The sequence below is a fragment of the Dermochelys coriacea genome, chromosome 1, assembly GCF_009764565.3.
Source record: "Dermochelys coriacea isolate rDerCor1 chromosome 1, rDerCor1.pri.v4, whole genome shotgun sequence".
NCBI lineage: Eukaryota > Metazoa > Chordata > Testudines > Dermochelyidae > Dermochelys > Dermochelys coriacea.
Genome location: NC_050068.2, coordinates 57,592,507 through 57,617,630, shown reverse-complemented (window position 1 = coordinate 57,617,630; position 25,124 = coordinate 57,592,507). Strand labels below are relative to the sequence as shown.

The 25,124-nt window shown below is 43.8% G+C and overlaps 1 protein-coding gene across 2 annotated transcripts in view; it reads left to right on the top strand.

The window, feature by feature from the left end:
* Positions 1–5,750: 5,750 nt before the first annotated feature.
* The window catches only part of FNDC3A (fibronectin type III domain containing 3A), a 219,804-nt gene continuing 200,430 nt past the window's right edge, over positions 5,751–25,124 (top strand). The window contains exon 1 of one of the 2 annotated variants that reach the window (XM_038410965.2): positions 5,751–5,861. The gene's annotated coding sequence lies outside the window, so the exon portion shown is untranslated. Of the gene's footprint in view, positions 6,006–25,124 lie in introns of both variants that reach the window. The other variant, XM_038410958.2, reaches the window with a different exon arrangement.

Genomic DNA, 25,124 nt, shown 5'->3' with positions numbered 1-25,124 from the left:
AGGGAGGCTAACAGTTGCTCTGGTGCAGAGCCACAGACATGCTGCTTTTACAAAGAGCTGCATGCCATCCTGGCTGGAGACCCCACCCCCACCTCCATCCTCAGAAGCCCAGTGGGTATTTTGGAGGAGCCAGAGTCACAGGTCCCCGGAGTGAACAGTGAGGAAGAGATGTTGGACAAGAGGAGGAGCTAACAGCTGACACTTAGGACTAAGGAGGACACTTATCATTTTAGACATTATTATGGGTCAAACTTAACCAGCTACAGTATTTGACTTAGGGCAAGTCTACAGTACAAAATAAAGTCGACCTAAGTTACGTCAACATACAGCCACCACAGTAATTAAATCACTTTTGCATGTCCAAACTACTCTCCTTGTGTCAGTGGTGCATGTCCTCACTACCAGCGCTTGCACTGATGCAGAGAGCAGTGCACCATGGGTAGCTATCCCACTGTGCAACTTGCCACCATCTAGCGCAGGGTGGTTTGAGAACATAAGAACAGCCATACTGGGTCAAACCAATGATCCATCTAGCCCAGTATCCTGTCTTCCATCAGTGGCCAATGCCAGGTGCCCCAGAGGGAATGAATAGAACAGGTAATCATCAAGTGATCCATCTCCTGTCACCCATTCCCAGCTTCTGGCAAACAGAGGCTATGGAAACAATCCGTGTCCATCATGTCTAATAGCCATTGATGGACCTATCCTCCATGAACTTATCTAGTTCTTTTTTGAACCCTGTTATTGTCTTGGCCTTCACAACATCCTCTGGTAAAGGGTTCCACAGGTTGATTGTGCATTGTGTGAAGAAATACTTTCTTTTGTTTGTTTTAAACCCGCTGCTGTGAATTTCATTTGGTGACCCCTAGTTCTTGTGTTATGAGAAAGAGTAAATAAGGAGAAAAGGTTTGCAATGCTTCATGGGGGCAAATGAGTCATGCAGGGGTGACTGGGAACATGATTTCAATGTCCCATGATGCAGTTTTCTCCATTCCATAGTTTTATCTCCATCCCATAATTTTTCATGCCTCTTTTCAAAAGCCCTGCAAACCTGCACGTCAACCATCCATGAAAAGCAGGGATCCTGCACAGCTCTGCACTATTGTTATGAGCATTGAGAGCACGGGGCGCCTGATCTTGCAGTATCTGCGGAGCTGCCAGAGAAGCCTCAGGGAGCATGATGATTCCTTGGAGGCTAGCTTACTGTGGGACATAGAAAGAAACAATTCAAGGTTGTTGTTGGTATTCATAGAGCAGCTATACATGGTGGAGTGCCGGTTCTGGGCCTGAGAAACAAGCACTGACTGGTAGGATCACATTGTTATCCAGGTATGGGATGACAAGCAGTGGCTGCAGAACTTTTGGATGGGCAAGGCTACATTCCTGGATGTGTGTGCAGAGCTCGTCCCAGCCGTCCAGTGCAGTGACACCAAGATGAGAGCTGGACTGACGGTGGAGAAGTGAGCGACGATCACTGTGTGGGAGCTTGCAATGCCAGATTGCTACTGAAGAGTCAGGAATCAATTTGGAGTTGTAAAATCTACTGTGGGTGTTGCTGTGATGCAAGTGTGCAGGGCCATTAACTGCATCCTGCTATGAAGGACTGTGACGCTGGGCAATGTACAGGACATAGTGGATAGTTCGGCAGCAATGGAGTTCCGAAACTGCGGTGGGGTGATACATGGCACACATATCCCTATTTTGGCATCAGACCGCCTTTCAGAGAGTACATCAACAGAAAGGCTACTTTTCCATGGTATTGCAAGCGCTGGTGGATCACTGGGGATGTTTTACCGACATCAACGTGGGATGGTCAGGGAAGGTGCATGATGTGTGCATCTTTAAGAACACAAGCCCATTCAGAAAGCTGCAAGCAGGGACTTTCTTCCCAGACCATTGGGGATGTTGAAAGGCCAATAGTGATCCTGCGTGACCTCGCCTACTCCCAGGGCTCATGAAGCTGTATGCTGGCCACCTCAACAGCAGCAGGGAGCACGTCAGCTACAGGCTCTGCAGGTGCAGAATGACAGTTGAATGTGCCTTTGGCCATTTGAAAGGCTGCTGGCACTGTCTACTCATGAGATTAGATTTCATGAAAAAATATCCCAATGGTTATAGCTGCTTGCTGTGTGCTTCATAATACCTTTGAAGCAAAGGGGGAAAAGTTTCTTCCAGGGCGGAGGGTGGAGATGCAACAGCTGGCTGCTGATTTTGAGCAGCCAAATCCTAGGACTATAAGAAGAGCTCAACGGGCAGCTAAATAGCTCAGGGAGACTTTGAAAGACCATTTTAATAGTGAGACACAATAATGTGTGTTGCTGTAGGATGCTCTGCCTGGCATTGGTTATTTGCACCCAGTATGAACCTTCTAATGAGGTCTCTGTGTGTAGTAATATAACATTGCAAATGCACCTATTGCTATTATCTCTGAATGATGTCAGCCCTAGCCAGTATATGTTGTGAAATAATAAAGATGTATTAAGTTTCCATAAATAGACTTTTATTTCAAACCCCCGCAAACAGACATATTTATAACTGAATGAAACTTTATAAATACATGGGAAAGAACCTTTGAAGGGAAAATAATAGTAATTGCCATTTCACAAACACATACACCAACTATGTCTCTCACAGGCCAGCGTATGTGCAGCTTTGATGGTCTGTACTCTTTGTCATGGTGAAGTGGTAGGGTAGTGCAATGGCCCTGGACCGGGTCTCCACATGGAATGGGGGAAGAGGGTTGTAAGGAGGTCCTGAATGCAGTTCTCTATGGGCTGCAGAAGGAGGCAAGTATGGGTCTGTTGAACCTGAAGGTCAACAAGAGTCTGTAGCATGTCTGCCGCTTGAGAAGTGCTAGCATCTCCTGCTGCACATCTCTCTTCTTTTCCTGTGGTTTTCTCCTCTCCACTCTGTTGCTGTCTATTCTGTCCACAAGGGCGATCCTTCAAGCCCTCTGCTCAGTATCCGAAGCACCAGAGGCTTGCAGGATCTCTTGGAACATGTCATTCTGTGTCCCCTTCCTTCTCCTCCTTAGCTGACTGAGCTGCTCCACTGGTGTGAATGGAAAGACCCTCAAGGCACATTTCCAGCTGCAAAAAGTAAGTGAGCTGTAATTCACGAAAGCTTATGCTCAAATAAATTTGTTAGTCTCTAAGGTGCCACAAGTCCTCCTTTTCTTTTCAGAGGTACTATTGTGACTGTATTCACAAGATAAATGGAAATTTGGTATACAGAACTCACTCCCCTTGATCCTCACAAGTTGCAAGCACTATATTCTCACTTGTCCATGGGATTCATAGAGCACGGCAGCAGTCCTAGCTGTGGTGAGTTTGGTCAGGGGAGTGTGAGGGGACGAGTTGGGACAATAAAGAGGTTGTAAGGATAAGGTCTTTTTCTGTAGCCATAAGGCCTAAAGCCTTTGTGTGAAGCCATATTAAGAGAGCAGCAGCTATTAGCTAAGAAGCTGGAAGTCACATCCTCACATTACATCTAAATGACATTAAAATAATGTAATATCAGGCTGCTAAGAAGGAGATTCTGTCCTAATAGCACCCACTATCACCAGATAAATAAACATCTTAAGATGGTCAAAGAAAACTTAGTTTTATAGCGTTCTGTCTGGCAAGAAATCACTTATCAATAGTTGTGGTTGTGAAATCCTCATTTCTTGATTGTTTTATCTTTATGTTCCCCACTTCTCTATTGTTTGTCTGTATGATCTCTGTCTGGTTCTTTGATTGTTTCTGTCTGTTACATATTTAATTTTGCTAGGTGTAAATTAATTAAGGTGGTGAGATGATTAGGTTAGAGAATTTTGTTAAAATATGTTAGGATTGGTTAGTAAAATGTTAGTATAATGATTGGTTAAGGTTACAGCTAAGCAAGACTCAAGTTTCACTACATAAACTGGGGTCCAAAATGAAGTTCTTTGGGAACCAACTCCAGGACACACCCCAAGATCAGAGCTGCCAGACCTCAACACTCTGCCAATAACACTGTGCAGAAACTGGAGTCCCCTAATCCTGACTGGCCATCAAAAAAAGTTCATCTGTTTTATTGGGAGTGGTGAGCATTGTATGTGTAGCGTGTGCATTCTCTTTTGGTGCTTGTTAATAAATAGAGGTTAAGTAGGATATTACTGTGTAAGGCTCTTTCACTGGTAAAAGACCCCATAAACCTGCAAAAGATTGAGCCCTGAGGCCACAGGGAATGGGTGTTTGCCCGGAGCCTGGAGGAATAGAGCCCCGAACCTGAAGGAATAGAGCCAGAGCCCCCGGAGGGGTAGAGTTAGGTGCCTTTCACCTGGAGCCCTAGGAACTGGGAAAGTGTGTGTGGGGGGGAGGGGGTGTGTGTGCCTAAATTAACCAGGTTATGCCTTCAGCCCTAGGAATTAGGTAGAGGTGGAAGACTTGATTCCTAGGAACTAGGTAGAGGTGGGTGCTCTAGAGTGTGCAAGTAACAGAATTTTGTGCAGGTAACAGGGCAGGGAATAGCTCACTGGTATGAGTATATGTGGATAGAGCAATTGAACTGAACACTGGCACCGTTTTCCACAGGCAGTGATGATTTTAGTTGTTACTTCACTCCTTAGGGTAACAGAGGCTGAAAGGGAACAACTCCTGCACGTTTCCGGCTACAGGCTGGGACCATCTGCTGCTAGCCTGTGTGCTGCAACGGTGCCTGCTAAAGTAATTGTCGAGTGGCATGTGAAAGTTTCCTTCTGCGGCAGAAGACATAAGAAACGGAGGACTTGTGGCAGCTTAGAGACTAACAAATTTATTTGAGCATAAGCTTTCGTGAGCTACAGCTCACTTCATTGGATGCATTCGGTGGAAAATACAGACAGTAGACAAGAGTGAAATGCTGCTAAAGTTATGACAGGTTTCAGAGCAGAAGCCGTGTTAGTCTGTATTCGCAATGTACTCCTTTTCTTTTTTGATGACTGTGGTGGCGGTATGTTGACATAACTTAGGTCGACTTTATTTTGTACTGTAGACTTGCCCTAAGTCAAATACTGTAGCTGGTTAAGTTTGACCCATGATAATGTCTAAAATGATAAGCGTCCTTCTTAGTCCTAAGTGTCAGCTGTGTAGTTACTGTGGCTGGGGCGAAGGAAGGGTAGCAGTGCTATAGTAAAGGAGGACTTGTGGCACCTTAGAGACTAACAAATTTATTAGAGCAGAAGCTTTCGTGAGCTACAGCTCACTTCGTCGGATGCACGAAAGCTTCTGCTCTAATAAATTTGTTAAGTCTCTAAGGTGCCACACGTCCTCCTTTTCTTTTTGCGAATACAGACTAACACGGCTGCTGCTCTGAAACCAGTGCTATAGTACTGGCACCTGTAATAATCATGGGCCCGCGGCTTGCTTCAGAGTGCCACAGAGAGCCATCCGTGTGCTCAAAGTAACATGGGCCCTGGCCCGCTCCTGATGTTCCAGGCAGGCAGTAGGTGGTGTGAGAAGGCTGAACTGGGCCTCCCATGACTTTGGCCCTTGACCTGGTACCTTTCCCCATGAATACTAAAGAGGCCAGCGAAAGACACGCAAGCGGCTATTCGTCCTCCCCTTCCGCAGGGGAGCTGAGAGAGGGGCCGCTGCTGCACCCAGCCCTGCCTGGACACCCTGCCGCACCCACCCCCTGAGCCCCGGGGACAACGGGTAGGGGGGCGGGGCTTTCTATGCCCAGCCCCGCCCCCGTTCCCGCCCTGTGCTTCTCCGAGGATACCCCCGCCCCTCCCGCAGCGCAGGCGCACTGCGTGCTGGCACCGAGTCCTGCCTGGGTGAGCGTCTCCCCCTCCCCTGACAGAGGGCGGCAGCGGGAGGCGGCGATGCGCTGCCGGGACAGGCCGAGGCGCCGCGCAGGTAGCTGAGGGGGCGGGAGCTGCCCGCTGGGCGCGGGGCGGGGCGGGGCAAGCCGCTGGCACTGCCCCGCCCCTGCTCCAGCTGCGCCATTGGGAGCTCCCTGCCGGCGAGGGGCGCCGGACCGTTAGCCGCGGAGCCCTGGCGGTGAGTGGGTCCGCTCCGCTCTCCCCCGGCAACGGGGCGGCCGGCCGGGCAGGGTAACACCCTCCCGGCGGGGCGGCGCGGCGCGGCTCTGGGGAGCGGGATTTCGGTGAGCTCGTTCCCCGCCCCCCTCCCCGAGGCTCTGGGACTTGGCTGCAAAGCCCTGGGCGGCCGCTTTGTCCCCCTTGCTCCGTGGCCCCGCGTCCCACTGGGCTGCTTCGGCCGAAACGTCCGCGTGCACAGGCGCCGGGCCGGGCGGAGCGCGGGGCGGCTGCGGCGCGTGTCGCTCGCGGGATGTAGAGTCCGTTGTCAGTGGAAGAGTCTCCGGGTGCAAGTGGGGCAGTGAACGGGGGGTGCCTCGTGGGGTGGGGTGGGGGACACGGCTGAAGCGTTGCCGGTACAGGTGGTGGGCTCGGCAGTCGAGGGGCAGGGACGTGGCTGGCTGCAGTACCTGTTCCTGGAGATGCTGGCTTCCCCTGCAAACTGGAAAACGTGCTCTCGTAACTCGTCTTCCCAAACCGTAAGAATCGGGTTTTTCTATTGGAAATAGTATGAAACCGGCCAGCGTAGTTACGATTTAAAGAGACGTTTCCAGCTAGACTGACACTCCAGCTTCTTAAAATAGATAAATTAACCCGGTAATATGAATGGAAATATTTTCATGGTTCTTTTAACTTTTTTAAAAAAAACAAAACGCAACCAAAAAAAACCCACATACCTCCTCCCCAGGTAGGCATAGGGTGTAGAATGCAAACAAAAATATGAGGTTGCTTCCTGGCAATCGGAAAGTGAAACCAACTTGCAGTAAAAGAGAAACTGATGAGCCTATTTTTATTATAGGAGCTAGGTAAAAAGTAAACATAAGTGAACAATAAGTTGTTTTTTTTTCATAACCTTAAAAAACCCCAACACTTTGTGGACAATTTTTTATGGACATGTTAGTGACTTAATTTTAAATCTTGTTTTTTCAAGGTGGTTTCTGACTACATTGTAAAATTTCCCTGTAGACTATCACTTGGCATACAATGTCTTAATTCACAAGTTAACTTCTTTTACAAGTTTCAAAAATACCAGCTTTTTTATTTTTAAAACTTGTGGGTACTTGGTAGTTTCTGTAATCTAGTACAATGTGTTAAAATGGCTTCTTAAAAATACATAATCTCAAATACTGTCAACTGCTATAATACAAGTCTCAGCCCAGCAAAGACCTTGGCGTGTATAGCTCACTCTGCACATAGAAGTGCACTCATTGGAGCCAGTGACTTCTCCAAGATCACCTGCTTATATGAAGTTAATTATCTGCACAAATATTTGCAAGATTTGGTCATTGTGTGTGTGTGTGTGTGTGTGTGTGTGTGTGTATATATATATATATATATATATATATATATATATATATATATATATATATATATATATATATATATATATATTAAGGATGTCTGTCGAGGAAAAAAAAGGTGGTCCCTGATTGAAGGTAGAGGCTGTCATAGCTCTGTGTTGAGGGTGGGTGTATGTGGTAGGCAGCTGAGCAGGCGGTGTCCAAACTGTTACTCTGAAACTCTGCACTAGGTAATCAAATTGTTCACTGCTTAAGGTCCAAGAGCCAGCTTTTTAAAAGTATTTAGATGCCTAAATACCCAAGGACTCAGTTGGGGAAAGGCTAAAGGGTCTGGTCTGGAGATCTAAGTGGCTAATGTGCTCCTAGTAGTGGAGTAGTAATACCTAGCTCTTCTGCTTCGCTTTTCATCAATAGATCTCAAAATGGTTTACAAAGGAGGTCAGTTTCAGTATCCCCATCTTGCAGGTGGGAAAAGTGAAGTGATTTATACAAGTTCACCCAGCAGAGCTGGGAATAAAATCCAGGTCCCGTGAGTCCCAGAATAGGGGCCAGGTTGTGATGGTTGGGTAGTGGGGTGTGATATACAAATTTGAACAGGATCATGGAATGCCAGAAACTAATTGGCTACAAATATGCTTGTTGAGAAGACCCAGAAGATCAGGTTCAGTTCAGCAGTCAGTTCTGGTCTGATCTTTCGCTAAAGCGCACTCTAGAGCAGAATAGGTGAAGGAAGATGCTGAGGGCACCAGGTAAGGGACTAGCTCCTCTGTTGTCTCCAGTAGATGAAAGATGCCTCTGCTTCCTAGAAGAGGATTGGATTCAGTGCTTCAGTCCTCCTGTAGTTGGAACTTTGCAGTCATGAATTTTGTTGTCTAATGTGGTGTTCTGGCATATGATCTAAATTCCTGTTCAGTGGTTCTTCATGCTCTGTCTCATAGGTCAGTGTGGAGCAGCCAGCTTCCCCCTTTCTTGCTCTGCATTCAGCCAAGACTAGAAACAATAAATATATGAAACTAAATTTTAAAAAATATATACCCAGACTAGCATCTGACAAGAAAAAGTTTAAGGGTCTTTACTGATTGGAATTAATTTTTGGTAATACATTTTTACATAATTGTATAAAATCCTGACTAGTGAATTTTTTTTTGGCAAACACTCTGTTTGTCCCGCCATGCATTTTTTCAGTCAAATAACACTTTTCAAGAATTTGGGATAAATTTGGCATATATTTTTGTCTGAATAAAAAAAAAATCAAAAGTGTGACTCTCTTATTCTGATATTTTTTGAAAGTGTTCTGACTCTTCATTTTGAATTTTAGCTAATTTGCTAAAAATTAGGTCTGTCAAGTGATTAAAAAATTGTGATTAATCACGTGATTAAAAATTAATAGAGTACCATTTATTTAACTTTTTGGATGTTTTCTACATTTTTGAATATACTGACTTCAATTACAACACAGAATACAAAGTATACAGGGCTCACTTTATATTTTTGATTACAAAATATTTGCACTGTAAAAAAAAATAATATTTTTCAATTCATCTAATACAAGTACTGTAGTGCAATCTTTTTGTAATGAAAGTTGAAATTACAAATGTAGAATTATGTACAAAAAAAACTGCATTCAAAAATAAAACAATGTAAAACTTTAGAACCTACAAGTCTCTTCAGTCCTACTTCAGCCAAACGCTCAGACAAACAAATTTGGTTGCAATTTGCTGTCCACGTCTTGTTTACAGTGTCACCTGAAAGTGAGAACAGGCATTTGTTCACATGGCACTGTTGTAGCTAGCATCACAAGATATTTGTATGTCAGATGCATTAAAGATTCATATGTCCCTTCATACTTCAACCACCATTCCAGAAGACATGCGTCCATGCTGATGATGGGTTCCGCCTGATAATGATCCAAGACGGAGCGGACTGACGCATGTTCATTTTCATCGTCTCAGTCAGATGCCACCAGCACAAGGTTGATTTTTCTTTTTTGGTGGTTCTGTAGTTTCCACATTGGGGGTATTGCTCTTTTAAGACTTCTGAAAGTGGAAGGCACTTCAGATTCTTAAAACTTGGGTTGACTGCTATATCTATCCTTAGAAATCTCACATTGGTACTTTCTTTGTGTTTTGTCAAATCTGCCGTGAAAGTGTTCTTAAATGAATATGTGCTGGGTCATCATCAGAGACTGCTATAACATGAAATATATGGCAGAATCCAGGTAAAACAGAACAGGAGATGTACGGTTCTCCCCCAAGGAGTTCAGTCACAAATTTAATTAACGCATTATTTTTTTAACAAGCATCATCAGAGTGGAAGCATGTCCTCTGGAATGGTGGCCAAAGCGTGAAGGGACATATGAATGTTTAGCGTACCTGGCACGTAAATACCTTGCAATGTGGGCTACAAATGTGCCATGCAAACGCCTGTTCTCGCTTTCAGGTGACGTAAATAAGAAGCAGGCAGCAGTATTTCCCGTAAATGTAAACAGACTTGTTTGTTTTAGCAATAGGCTGAACAAGGTATTGCAACCTTGAAGGAGGTTGACTGGCCATGCGAGTGTGAATTGTTTGCACAATACAAGTCTCTGGCAGAAGGTGAAATCAAGTCTCTGAAGGTATAATTTTAGTCCACTGGGTGTACTTCTGAGCCACATTTATATAGAGCTTTAAAAAACAAACAAACCCTCATTCCATCATATCTGAGGCTCTTGTTGCCAAATAGAAGTGTTTGGCATTTTAGTTTGTTTGAACAACTTTTTTCTTTGTTGGAGCTGCTTGATGCAGGAAATTAGTTAAGGATTATTGGAAGAAAGATTAAAAGTTTTACCAAAAAGCATTTAGACTACACTGTGTTTTGATTTGATTTAAAGGCTTTTTTCTGACATTAGAAATCAAAATACTGTATGTTTAGAAGACTGTCTCTGGAAACTGTTAAGAGGACCCCTGGATTCTTAAATAGATGTAGTCAGTATAATGAACTAAACCAACGTAGTTAGACCTAATGGAGCTCCGCTGATCTGTGTACGTGGTGGTGGTTGGGTGTTTTTGTTTTTGTTTTTGTTTTTGTTGTTTTGTTTTCTCTCTTTCTGGGGAGTAGGCGGCAAGAGGGTAGCTTTTAGTGCTCTAGAGTCCAGATAATCTTTCTCTTCAAAAGTTTTCACTTTTTCTGAAGTGGTCTAATTTTATGCAGTGTCTAAAATACTTGTATATCTGCTGCTAAATGCTATTTTGCAACTGCCTACAATAATAATCCTTAATATACTGCAACAGATTTTTCTGTTCCCTTCTGTAGCAGCAGTATACTATGAGCAAAAGCACATCTGCATTACCTAAGGTTGTGCAGCTCCAATACTCTTAGGCCATGATTCAGCAAGGTAAACATGTATCTAACAAAAAAGGAGTACTTGTGGCACCTTAGAGACACATTTATTTGAGCATAAGCTTTCTTGAGCTACAGCTCACTTCATCGGATGCACAGTAAGTATGTGAGTAGACCTGTTGAAGTTAAAAGCTTCTCATGTGCTGAAAGTTAGGCACATAAGTACATTATTGAATGAGGACCTTAGATGGTGTGTGCACTATGAAAATCTACTTTGTTGCAGATTCTGGTTACAACACATCAGTGTCCAGTATTATTAAAACTAGGGCTAGCTGAAATCTTTACAGCAAAGTTCTTTTGTCAAGAAATGTCGTTTTCAAAAACAAATTTTTATTAAAAGTTGTGGACGCTGTTAAAACTTGAATGTTCATGAAATTGTACCAATTTTCAATATTTTCTCAATTTTTATAAAATGTTAAACATTCTGAAGCTACATTTTTTTGTTCACTGAAAATTTTAAGTCTTCAATGTTTTGATTAAAATTTTGAAAATGAATAATGGGTCCATTCTGAATGCTTCAGAAAGAAAACCAAACAGTCTCAAAGGCTTGTATGAAATGTCACTTTTTCTGACCAGCTGTGGCTGAAGCACAGTTTAGCCTGACTTTATTGCTGGGATCAAACATAGTGTTACAACCTTGCAAAGTCCAAAGCTTTAGCTTGATTTGGGACCATGATTGATGCATTTTGGCCCTGTGTACATGGGGTACTACAGTTATTGGTTCATAAAACACTAAACTGTCATAGCGTAGATGGAGGATTGACTTGTATCCTTCTGACAGTATTTTTGTCCACTGGTCCCTGGAGCAGCAGAGACTAGGTGTGTTACAGGAACAGTGTACTTGGCGTCCTTCAGGACTGGAGTACTTTTGTACCTTTCTCAAATTACTCCTTTCTGACCCTGCATCGCTCAGTCAACTGAAGGAACATTGGCCTTAGATCAGAGGGTTACATGTCCAGCTCTCCTTGGCTGGAGTAGTCGCTGGCTTGTGCGGGCTGGAGCTGGGAGTGGGAATGGAAAATCTTGAAAAACTACATACCCTTGAAGAAAAAGAGCATCTTGGAGAAGAAGGGGGAAGAGGCTCATGAAATCGCTGTCAACATCAAACCAGAAGGAGACAATTTTTAAAGAAAATGTCAAATGCCTATATTGCAGTTGCAAATGCCTGGTGCATTACTCCATTCCTGGAAGGAGAAGGAATGTTACAATAGAACCTCAGAGTTACAAACACCTCAGGAATGGAGGTTGTTCGTAACTCTGAAATGTTCGTAAGTCCGAACAAAACGTTGTGGCTGTTCTTTCAAAAGTTTACAACTGAACGTTGACTTAATACAGCTTTGAAACTTCACTGTGCAGAAGAAAAGTTTTGCTTTTCCTTAATTTTTTTAGTTGTTTAACACAGTACTGTATTTTCCTTTTTACCCCTTTGCTGCTGCCTGAATGTGTATTTCCAGTTCCAAATAAGGTGTGTGGTTGACTGGTCAGTTTGTAATTCTGAGGATCTACTGTAGTTTGACCTGATGTGGCTACTTCAAAAAGGAAGTACCCTATCAGAGTTATCAAACCTCCATAGATTAGGAAGCCCAAACTACATGAGTAGGTGCTGGATGTCTAGTATGCAGCCTGATGGATGTTTTAAATCCAGCCTTTGTCTATGCTGATTAAATATATAATCTGCCCTGGCACTCTTACTGGGATAATTGCCCCTAAGAACTGTTTCTGCTGGATGAAGTGAACCTAATGGGGAGGTGAGGAACCTGGGGAAAGGGCTGGAGACCAAAGATGCAGGACGAAGAAGGGGAAACTGTGGCTGAGAGTGAAATGCAAGGGAAGTATGAATTGAGTAACATACAAGCTCAAGACCAAATTTAGTTCTCTACCTCCATATTAGCAGGGACTAAAAATGCTGTGGAGACGGCAGATTCATCCTCCTAAGGGAAGAATATACCTGTAAATTGCCTAGCTACTTCCCCAGGATTGTTGCTGAAACACCAATGGGACCTTGGAAGAAGCATACTCCGCATACCTCAGCCAGAAGTAGTGTTGCCATGATTTTTGTCCTCTTGGGGAGGGGAAAAATAAAAATGGGGGAAGAAAAATCCTGAAAAATAGTTAATGCCTCTTAACTAAAGGTCAGCCAGTCCTCACAGCAGCATGACTGTGATGTTCTTGTTGTAATCATTGTAGTAATACAAAATACTACATATGTAAAAGAAGGCAGTTTAAGATGTGGTAAGCAGACCAAACTGTTATAAACTGAGTGTGAGATTGCAGGCATAGTGAACTCTTCAGCTTGACCTTGCAGTTCTTGTGAGTGCTTGAGAGAAACTCTGCACAGTTGAGTTTTTGCTGAGCTGAGGCAGAGTTGTGCCCTGCTTAGATCTTTGCCAGTCAACTGCTTGAAGAAGGAAAGGGTCTTGAGACTCAACTTCCCTGTATTCCTCTTCATGGGGAAAGTGTGCAGCATGGTTGGCACAGGATCCATAGCTTTCTCTGCTCAGATAAGAGGATAGTCCATTTTCATTCTCTCTTCCTCCTCCCCAGCCCTAAAGCCTGCTTTTGCCTAATGCTAGGGGGACTCCTGGCTTTGTGAGGAATAAGGTTCCGCCACTCCTTGAAAGGCAACTGGAGCTTCTCTGAATATGGTTGCCGAGGAGAAGGCAGAGAGCTCCTCTACACCAAAAAAAATTGAAAATTCTGTGCAAAATATTTTAAAATTCTGCAGGTTTTCTTTGTCAATAAATAAATGCAGCAGCTCCAGCATGGCTGTGGGGAGCACAGGCCACTGGCGGCCCAAAGGCGGGAGCTCACCCTGCAGCTCCCCCTCACCCACCCCGGAACATGGACTCAGTGGTGAGGGCTGCACAAGGCCTGGACCTGCCCCTCTGCACCAGGCACACCAGGTGTGGGGCAGGCAGGATCCAAGTGTGAAGGCATCTGGGTGTGGGGTGAGAGGGTTCTATGTGGGACACTCTGGGTTCAGGCAGCTCAGTGATGGGATCTAGGTGTGTGGGGATCTGGATGCATGGAGGCTCGTTGGGGGGGAGGTGTTCCAGGTGCTGGGGCAATAGGATTCTGCGGGGGCTTCCAGGTGATGGTGCTTGGGCTCAGTGGAGGGGTCTGGGTGTGAGGTCTCAGCATGGGAGTCTGGGTGCTGGGGGAGTGGGGCTTGGTGGGGTGGGAGTCTAGGTGCACTTAGTTGGTGGGGTCAGTGGCATGTGAGGACTCAGGGTGGAGCCGGGGGTGGGGCTTGTCAGGGTGGGGGTTTGAGTGCAGAAAGCTCAGTGGGGGGTGGTCTGGGTGCAGAGGTGGGGGTCCAGAGGCAGGAATTGAGGTTCAGTGGGGTAGGGCTCAGGTATAGAGTGCTGGGGGGGGTTCTTGGTGTACAGGGTGAGGCTTGGCAGGGATGTCTGGGTATGGGAGGTCCAGATGCATGGGTCTTGGGCGGATGAGGTGTGCACCATACAGTGACCCCTCCCCCCAGCTGAGGAGTGATGGGTGCAGGAAGCAGGGAGGATGCTGAGCTTCCTGCAGCTGGGGAAGGTTTCTGGGGGTGGGTCTGACACAGCCCCAGCCACTCCTTGTAGGGGAAGAGGAAGTCCTGTCCTCTCTGCCTCCAGCTCATCTGGGACTAGCAGCTGATCCTGGCTCAGGGTAGGATTCACTGGCTGGGGTGTCTCCAACCCCGTGGTGATTTACCTCTCTGCCAGCTGCTCCGGGTGCCTGAAACAATGTCCCTGCGCTGCTAGGGAGTGGTGCGAGACTGCTCTTGCAGCTTCCTTTTGCTTCCCTGTCAGAAAGTTATTTTTCTGCGGGGAAGCAAAGACATCTGTGGGGGACATTAATTCTGCACATGCACAGTAATGCAGAATTCCACTAGGAGTATCCTTTCTTGGAAAGGGAAGAGGCTTATTTGTAGAACCGAATAGCAGCCCCCAACCTGTAACAGAGAACAAATGAGGAAGGGAAACAGACTTATTGCAGGGAGAGAAGTACTGTGAGCTTGAGAAGTAAGGAAGATATGAAATAGAGCAAGGGGGAAACAGAGTGGTTGTACTAAAAACACTGGCACATTGGGGCTGAATTAAACCAAATCTTGGGAATCTTATTTGTGCATTTGACTTCAATTAAGATGTTTCATTAAGTGCCAATTTAAAGATTCACTTTTGTTCTGATGGCTTCCTGAATTGTCGTAGCTGGAAACTGGTGCGATCCACAATTTACAAAAAACTGTACCAAAATCTGAGAAGTGTTGTCCATGAAGATTCCTTGTTTCAAAAGGACTCCTGCCAGGGCACTCTGGAGGCTTCCTTTCACTAGCTCTGCTGAAAAGAAATTTGGGGCCCAAAAACCTGTTTACCTCTCAAACTTTTCTCCTTATAAATATGTTTAGTCTCCATAATATTTTCTGTTATCAATATTACTATATTTTGTGTTTGGATAAATACTTCTAAATGTATGTAGCTTGATTAAATTCATATTTAGTCCTGCCACTTTCTGTTAGTGATTCTCATTCCGTATTGTTTAGTATTTTGCAATGAATATTGAATTTTTTTATAGTTTAACAGTGAAGTTCTGGTTCTGTTAGTAGCACACAGTTGAAAATAGTTGTCAGTAGTCTTGTTGCTTGCACACCAACTATAATTAATTTAATTATAATTATTATATTATTATAATTATATTATATTATTATAATAATTTAATAATTAATTAAAAAGAAAAGGTTCACATTCAAAATCATCCAGCTTTTCTTTTATTAAGAGCTTAACTCCTGCTCAAAGTACACTATTCACTGTCTCCAGTAAGCAAAATCAGGAGTCCTGTGCAGCACAATCTTGTGTGTTAAGCAGGGCTGTTGCCAGGCCTTGTCTCATGTCCCATCCCTAATCTAGTATATTAACTACTGTATCATTAGATTGATATTAAAGTAAATCTTATGAGTCCCAACTTCAGTTTTTCAATGTGCTTTAAATTTTTGTACTGAAAAGTTACCTATTCTCTACAATTTATCAGGAGGTAGCTTCATCTTTTCACAGCAAAGTAGGGAATAACTAGATTAGGTTTGTTTTTTGCTGCCTAGGAGGCAATGTGGATTAAGTACTGGGGGACAGAGAGATCTCTTTCAGATTAAGGAGATTGACAAAAATTGTAAATGTCTGTATACCACTGTAAGAAGATAAACAATAAGTGCACTAAAATGCCTTCTGATGGAAAGAGGACTTTGGCAATAACTCTCCTTCCTCTATCTTTCCATAATGTCTTTCAGTGATGCACTGTAATATCTGGCTGTCACTATGTAGACTCAGACTTTGTCGGAAGGGACCATCGTGATTATTTAGTCTGACCTGCTGCACACTGAAAGTCACGGAACCTCACGTACCCCGTCCTGAAATAGACCCCTAACCTTTGCCTCAATTACCGGTCCTCAAATCATGGTTTAAAGACTTCGTTACAGCGAATACACCATTTACACTACTTTAAACCTGAAAATGACCTGTGCCCCATGCTGCAGAGGAAGGCAAAAGGTGCAAGAGTAATACTGAACCTAAAAGGTTCCATAAAATCTAATGAGAATTTCGGTGGTGAGGACTATGCCATGGAATACTATATTTTCATCTTTTCCTCATCTTACTCAAGTCTAACACAATGAATAAAAAAATGTACCTACAATACTAGCAGGATACCTTCTATTATTCTGAGCTCTTAGAGAAAACTTTCTCTTAGTTCCTTGTGAAAAGGATTCCTGAAAAGAAATGGTGAAAGAGGGCCAGGAGAGACAGAATTGAATAGTATAATCTTTAGTCACTATTTATAGCTAGCGATTTCACTATGTGCTACAAAATGAGACATGATCCCATACTTAGTCCTGCCATGAGTGGAGGGGACTGGACTAGATAACCTCTCAAGGTTCCTCCGAGTCCTGTGATTCTATGACAAACAGTGTGGGTAATGAAATCTGTTTCTTTAACTCACAAAACAATTCACACCTGGGTAGGTGTCATTTAAAAGCTGTCCAGTCTTCTTGATCAGGCCTTTCCCTCCTCCCAATCCCAGAGACTAAGGCATGGTCTATGCTGCAGATCTGGGTTGATATAAGTTGCCTTGCATTGACCTATTAGTGTGCGTCTATGCTCAAATCTCTCCCATTGACGTAAGTGCCTCATTATGGCAGTACAGTAAAACTACTTCACTGAATGGTATAGAGCCATGTTTGGCTTACTGAAGTTGATTCAGTGCAAGTGGGGATGCTATGTGATCTGTGTTGAGCCTAAAGGTCCTCCAGCAGCTGTCCCACAATGCCGCATTCCCCGATTCAATGATTGTTCTGGTCACAATTGTGGACTCCACTTACAGATTCATAGATACTAAGGTCAGAAGGGACCATTATGATCATCTAGTCTGACCTCCTGCACAACGCAGGCCACAGAATCTCACCCACCCACTCCTATGAAAAATCTCAACTATGTCTGAGCTATTGAAGTCCTCAAATTGTGGTCTAAAGACTTCAAGGAGCAGAGAATCCTCCAGCAAGTGACCCATGCCCCATGCTACAGAAGAAGGCGAAAAACCTCTTCTAATCAGCCCTGGAGGAAAATTCCTTCCCGACCCCAAATATGGCGATCAGCTAAACCCTGAGCATATGGGCAAGATTCACCAGCCAGATACTACACAAAATTCTTTCCTGGGTAGCTCAGATCCCACCCATCTAATATCCCATCTCAGGAGATTAGGCCTATTTACCATGAATATTTAAAGATCAATTAATTACCAAAACCTGTTATCCCATCATACCATCTCCTCCATAAATTTATTGAGTTTAATCTTAAAGCCAGATAGATCTTTTGCCCCCACTGCTTCCCTTGGAAGGCTATTCCAAAACGTCACTCCTCTGTTGGTTAGAAACCTTCTTCTAATTTCAAGTCTAAACTTCCTGGTGGCCAGTTTATATCCATTTGTTCTTGTGTCCACATTGGTACTGATCTTAAATAATTCCTCTCCCTCTCCGGATTTTATCCCTCTGATATATTTATAGAGAGCAATCATATCTCCCCTCAACCTTCTTTTAGTTAGGCTAAACAAGCCAAGCTCCTTAAGTCTCCTTTCATAAGACAAGTTTTCCATTCCTCGGATCATCCTAGTAGCCTTTCTCTGTACCTGTTCCAGTTTGAATTCATCCTTCTTAAACATGGGAGACCAGAACTGCACACAGTATTCCAGGTGAGGTCTCACCAGTGCCTTGTATAAGAAGGTTTTAATACCGTTATCCCTACTGGAAATACCTCTCCTGATGCATCCCAAGACCACATTAGCTTTTTTCACAGCCATATCACATTGGCAGCTCATAGTGATCCTATGATCAACCAATACTCCAAGGTCCTTCTCCTCCTCCGTTACTTCTAATTGATGTGTCCCCAGTTTATAACTAAAATTCTTGTTATTAATCCCTAAATGCATAACCTTACACTTCTCACTATTAAATTTCATCCTATTACTATTACTCCAGTTTACAAGGTCATCCAGATCCTCCTGTATGATATCCCGGTCCTTCTCTAAATTGGCAATACCTCCCAGCTTTGTATCATCTGCAAACTTTATTAGCACACTCCCACTTTTTGTGCCGAGGTCAGTAATAAAAAGATTGGTCCCCAAACTGATCCTTGAGGAACTCCACTGGTAACCTCCCTCCAGCCTGACAGAGTTCAGAGACCAAAAGCTGCTCTTTCTCCGTCTTAACCGCTTCCCCCATGTGTTTTTGAAATGTCTCTTCCTAACAAGCACACAGCAAGAGAGAGTTGCTATTGCCCAAGTGACAATGCCAGCTCCATGCACTAGATGCATTCCTGCCTAGAGTAGACAGAAGGTGTTGGATCTCCTGGGCCTGTGAGGAGAAGAGGCTGTGCAATGTAGACAGCCATAGAAATTTGGATATCTACAAAAAGATTGCATGGGGGAGGCAGGCAAAGGGGTATGATAGAACAGGAGCAGTGCCATGTGAAAGCAAAGGAAATTCAGCAGGTGTATTGCAAGGCCAGGGAGCCAACAGTTGATCTAGTCTGAGCTGCACAACTGCTGCTTTTACTATAACCTGCATGCCATACTTGGCAGAGACCCAACCAGCATGGATACCTTGGAGGAGCCTGAGACAGAGATCTCTGCTGGGAACAGCAAGGTGGAGGAGGAGATGCCTGGGGGAGAGGCGGAATCCAGCCATGCTGATAGTCAGAACTTGTTCAGGGCTCCCACACAGTCCAGCTAGTCCTGCCATCTGAGCACAGATGAGCCAGATGAAGGGGAAAGGACTTTAGGTAAGCGTGTGCATACATTTTTCCTTACAATGTTGAAATTTAAAGATTCCCCGGCACCATCCTCAAGGTATACTGACATAAGTATTGAATTTTCATTGTTTCACTTATACGAGAAGATGTAGGTTCAACAAACAAAGGTAAAGTTGGTACCTGCTTTTCATTCCCCTGTTGGATTACGTGGGGGCAGGGCATGCAAAGCAGTTTATGTAAATAGGGCAGTATCTTGTATCCTTCTGAGAGATCTCAATGAAACTTTCATGGAGATACTTCACAGTCCTTTTCCAGAGGCTTCTAGGGGTGGCTGTCCTTTATTTCTTCCTCTGTGGAAGGAAATTTTCCCACACCATTTTGCAATGAGTTTGGCTGGCAATATAACAGTAAACTGGCTAGTGCCATACAGATCTGGTGGGGTTGGGGTGCCAGTAGAAGCTGAGCTCTCTGTGCCTTTGTTACCCTCAGGAGTGAAATCAGTTAAAATCACCACCACTAGTAGGAAAAATTGTGTAAATATTCAGTACAATTGCCCGTGGACCCATGGATTAGGGCAGGGGTGCTGAAACAATTTTTGTAGTGTGGGTGCTGAGAACCATTGAACCAAACTGTAAACCCCGTGTATAAGGGAACCACTTCAAGCCAGTGGGTGCTGCAGCACCCCTAATTCCAGCACCTATGGATTAGGGGCTGAAATTCTGTTTCGTACAACCAAAATTCCTTTTCACCCCTGCCTCTGGTAGTCCATATTCACTGTGGTTGGAGAGTGAGGTCTTCTACACAGCACCGAAAGCGACGTATCAATAGTGGACGTATCCAAAATACTCCCCTTAGGAAAGAACAACTAATTGCACACATACAAAATTGTAAATGACTGCCTAAGGAGGAGTACTGGAGAAAGGGATCTGGGAGTCATAGTGGATCACAAGTGTCACTTTTTTTTTTTTTTTGCAAAAGTCGTCAACATTTTGGTATGTATTAGCAGGAGTATTATAAGCCAAGACAGGAGAAGTTATTCTTCCGCTCTATTCTGTACTGCTTAGGCCTCAACTGGAGTATTGTGTTCAGTTCTGAGTGCCATATTTCAGGAAAGATGTGGACAAATTAGAGAGAGTCCAGTGAAGAGCAACAAAAATAATTAAAGGTCTAGAAAACATGACCTATGAGGGAAGATTGGAAAAAATTGGGTTTGTTTAGTCTGGAGAAGAAAAGACTTAGAGGGGACAGCTTTCAAGACCATAAAAGGTTGTTACAAGGAGGAGTTGGAAAAATTGTTCTTGTTAACCTCCTGAAGATAGGACAAGAAGCAATGGTCTTAAATTGCAGCAAGTGCGGTTTATGCTGGACATTAGGAAAAACTTCCTAACTGTCAGGATGGGTAAGCACTGGAATAAATTTCCTAGGAAGATTGTGGAATCTCTATCATTGGAGATTTTTAAGAGCAGGTTAGACCAACACCTGTCAGAAATGATCTAGATAATGCTTAGTCCTACCATGAGTGCAGGGGACTGGACTAAATGACCTCTTTAGGTCCCTTCCAGTCCATATTCTATGGTTCTATAATAAACAGTCTTATTAAAAAGTTGGAGGGTGTTTTTTTTAATTTTGGAATAAGGGAGGGAGTCTTGAAACTTATCTTTCCCTTTATGTTGTCACTGTAAATCCAATGATGTCTGTCTTTATCAGCAGCTGCTGCCATTTCAGTTTTGAAAAGTTCCCATCTACGCTGCAGAACACCTGACCCCATGAGGAGAAAGTAGAGGACTAGGAAGGATATATTTAGTGAAATCCTGCAAGCCAGTGTTGAATCGGACTGCAAACAAAGGGCCTGGAGGGCTGATACAGCAGAGAGCATTGAGAAGGGACAGGAAAAAGGCCCAAGAAATCGAGAAGGTGATGCACCATCACGTAATAGGGCTTCTCAGACAGCAAACACAAATGCTGCACACCCTAGTTGATGTACAGGTCCATATGTCTGACTCTTCACACTTTGCTGTCCTTGGAGAACTCCATGGTAGTGGCACCCTATACATCCCAGCATTCCACATGGCATCACGGGCTGCATCCGTACCTCTACCATGCCATGTCAGGGGACAGCAAGGAATGGTATATGTGTAGCCACAATGGACTCTGTGCACTGAAATGGACAATTTTTTTCTACCTTTCTAATTTCAAAGTGCCATTCTGTTTACAGTTTGCATAGCATTGCCTGTTTTTTCCACATCGTTTTTCTGTATTGTTTTTGCCACTCAAATTTCAGGTTTTTTTAAATAAAATTGTTTTAGTTCACAGCACATTGCAGAGTGCATAGGGGTAACCAAAGCATCTAGTACATTGTAAATGCAGAGCACCAGATAACTCATAGGTTCAAGAAAACACCAGCCATATTTATAAATGTATACCACACACCACATAGGTGCTGTTAGGAACTAAAGCTTCAGGCCTAGAGAACTGTCCACCACAGCCTGTTAAAATGCTCTTTCAAAGCCTTCTTTAAGTGCATAGTTTCACACTGAGCTCTTGTAATGGCCCTCCTCTGGCTGTTCAAAGTCAGCAGACAGATGTTCTACCTCCACCGTGGTGGTAGCTTTTCCCTATTTGCCTCAGACATTATGCAGGACACAACATGCAGCTGTAACCACTGGGATATTGTTTTAACTGAGATTCAATTTAGTGAGTAAACACTGGCAGCATCCCTTCGGTCTACCAAAAGCATATTAAACAGTCATTCTGTACCTGCTGAGCTGGTGGTTGAATCTTTGCTTGGTGGTAACCAGTGCATGGTTTCATGAGCTATGAGAGCAAAGGGTAGGCTGGATCCCCCAGAACCTCTGCTGGCATTTCAGTATAGTCAGTGATAATCCACCAGTGAGGAGGGAATGGCCCTGCTTGCAGCTTTCTGAACAATCCTGTGTTCATAAAGCTGTTGTGCACCTTCCCTGACCAGCCCATCCTGATATCTGTGAATTGTCTCCAGTGATCCACTAACGTTTGCATAACCACAGAAAGGTAACCCTTTCTGTTGATGTACTCTGTGGCAAGGTGGACTAATACCAAAATGGGGATATGCATGCCATCTATTGCTCCACTATAGTCCAAGAACCCCTTTGCTGCAAATCTATCCACTGTGTCCTTCATGTTGGCAAGGATCTCAGTCCTGTGTAGCAGAAGATGATTAGTGGCCAATGCTCTTGTATGACAATGGCACCCGCCAGGGATTTTCCAACTCCAAACTGATTTCCCACTGACAAGTAGCAGTCTGGCATTACAAGTTTCCAGGATGTGATTGCCTCTTGCTTCTCAGCTATCAGTGCACTGTCTCTGCGGTGGAGGCCTGGGGTGAGCTCAGCACACAGATCCAGAAATATATATGGCCTTTTTGCATCCAAAAATTCTACAGCTACTGCTTGTCCCAAACTTGCATTATGATGTGATCCCAGTAGTCAGTGCTTGTTTCTCAGGCCCAGAAGCAGCACTTCACTGTCTGCAACTGTTCCGTGAACTCTACCAGCAAACTTGAATTGCTTTATCCCTTTGGAATCTGTCCTTGAAGGCATCATCATGTCCCCTGTTGTTGCGGTTGTTCCTGTGGGTCTCCAGATACAGGAGAATCATGTGTCCTGTATTTGCAACAATCATGAGAATAATACATAGCTCTGTAGGCTTCATGCTTCTGTTATAGATGGTGGACATCAAAAAGTATCTTAGGTTCGTGGGATTTAAAAAAAAAAGTACAAAAATTATGGGATGGAGTGGCAAGCTGCATGCTGGGAATTTGATCCCTAGCTCCCAGAGATCCCTGGGTGAATCATTTCTATCCCACAACACACTGCAAAAATTTTCCAAAAGGCATTGGTTTTCAGGGGTTTTTGGTTTGCATGGCATATTGGAATTACAATCCATCATGCATTACACTTTGCATTGACACAAGCATTCCTGGTGGATATGTCCAGTGCCACCACAAGCAGCTAAGTACACATGCACAGCTGGATGCCGCTGTAGTTTGTGTCAACCAAAATTTATAGTGTAGACGTGCCCTAAATCACTTTAACTGTTCATAGACCTTTGATCTGTTAGCACTGGCAAAACAACTGTGTAACTTTGGCCTGAAGCATAGAACTAAGCCACTGAACTGTAATTGCCTTCCAAGTGCTTGGATGGGAGGTTGCTTATCTAGATTCGTTGTGTTGCTTTTCTGCTTGTTTTTTCCCCAACAGCCTCATATTATGCTAGACCTTTACACCCATACAGGGAAGTCTAATAACAGTATAACTATATGGTAACTTTACCTCACTGACTTGGCCAGAGGGGTGTGCATGGGGGGTGGGGATGGAAGAAGGGCAAGCAGGGGCCTGGGTCCCCCCAATAATCCTCAGGGACACAGAACTCCTCCAGCCCCGTGACGCAATGGCGGGGAGAGCGAGCTCCTCTTGGCCCTTGGGCTGTGGGTAAAAGAGCGAGCACCTGCAGGAGCTTGAGCGAGGGAGGGAGGGAAAAATGAACTTGAGCTGGGGAGGGAGGGAAAAGCGAGCTTGAGCCGGGATGGGGGGGAAGACGAGAAGAGAGAGTTGCTGCCAGAGCCTAGGGGAGCACAGAATGTAAATTTCTGTGCCAATATATAAATCAATAAAACTATTCGATCAGTATTTAATAATTACATAGTAGTTCTATAAAAACAATGTGGAGTCTTTGTGACACCTTAGAGACTAACACATTTATTTGGGCATAAGCTTTCGTGGGCTAGAACCCACTTCATCAGATGCATGGAGTGAAAAATACAATAGCAAGTATATTTATACATAGTACATGAAATGATGGGAGTTGCCTTACCAGGTGTGGAGTCAGTCTAATGAGACAGTTCAATTAACAGTAGACTACCAAGGGAGGAAAAATCACTTTTGTAGTGATAATGAGGGTGGCCAATTTCAAACAGTTGACAAGAAGGTGTGAGGAACAATAGGGGGAAATTAGTATGGTAAAATTAAGTTTTGTAATGACTCGGACTGTCCGGTTTGGCCAATGTACATGGCAAAGGGGCATTGATGGCATATATCACATTGGTAGATGTGCCAAATCGGACAGTCTCTACGCAAAAGAATAAATGGACACAAATCTGACATTGGGAATTACAACATTCAAAAACCAGTAGGAGAACACTTCAACCTCCCTGGTTACTCAATAACAGACTTAAAAGCGGCAATTCTTCAACAAAAAAACAAAATTCCAACGAGAAACTGCAGAACTGGAATTAATTTGCAAACTGGACACCATCAAATTAGGCCTGAATAAAGACTGGAATTGGATGAGTCATTACAAAAATAACTGCATTCAAAAATAAAACAACGTAAAACTTTAGAAGCTACAAGTCCCCTTGGTCCTACTTCAGCCAATTGCTCAGACAAACAACTTTGGTTGCAATTTGCAGGAGATAATGCTGCCTGCTTCTTGTTCACAGTGTCACCTGAAAGTGACAACAGGCATTTGCATGGCACAGTTGTAGCCAGCGTCGCAAGATATTTACGTGCCAAACGCGCTAAAGATTCATATGTCCCTCCATACTTCAACCACCCTGATGACGGATTCTACTTGATAACAATCCAAAGCAGAGCAGACTGACACATGTTCATTTTCATCATCTGAGTCAGATGCCACCAGCAGAAGGTTGATTTTTCTCTTTTGATAGTTCGGGTTCTGTATTTTCTGCATCTGAGTGTTGCTCTTTTAAGACTTCTTAAAGCAGGCTCTAAAGCTCATCCCTCTCAGATTTTGGAAGGCAATTTACAGTGCAAATATTTGTAATAAAAAATAAATGTAAAGTGAACACTGTACACTTTGTATTCTGTGTTGTAATAGAAATCAATATATTTGAAAATGTTAAAATCCAAAAATATTTAAATAAATGGTATTCTGTTATAGTTTAACATTATGATTAATCCTTGCCACAAAGCCCATTGCCAACTGTGTCCACATATCTATTCAGGGGACACCATCATAGGGCCTAATCACATCAGCCACACTATCAGAGGCTCGTTCACCTGCACATTTATCAATGTGATATATGCCATCATGTGCCAGCAATGTCCCTCTGCCATGTACATTGGCCAA